The sequence below is a fragment of the Chrysochloris asiatica genome, unplaced genomic scaffold, assembly GCF_000296735.1.
Source record: "Chrysochloris asiatica unplaced genomic scaffold, ChrAsi1.0 scaffold00158, whole genome shotgun sequence".
Taxonomy (NCBI): domain Eukaryota; kingdom Metazoa; phylum Chordata; class Mammalia; order Afrosoricida; family Chrysochloridae; genus Chrysochloris; species Chrysochloris asiatica.
The window spans coordinates 7958120-7958350 of record NW_006408676.1 but is presented as its reverse complement, the minus strand read 5'-3'; positions in this window follow the sequence as shown (position 1 = coordinate 7958350).

Here is a 231-nt window from a genome sequence, read left to right as displayed (position 1 = left end):
TTGATGATGCATAGAGGGGATTGTACATGGCAATGAAATGATATAGAATAGGATGAATGTAAAACTAATGTTCTCCCATGTAAACAATCACATAATTCACAATAAAACATTTTTTTTTTAAAAAGAAGTATCTTCTGCTCCTATTGCCACCATGGATTGGTCTATATGTCCTTTCAAATGGGAATGTGCCACCTCAGAAGGTTCTGAATGGGGCTCAGGATTCCATCGAAG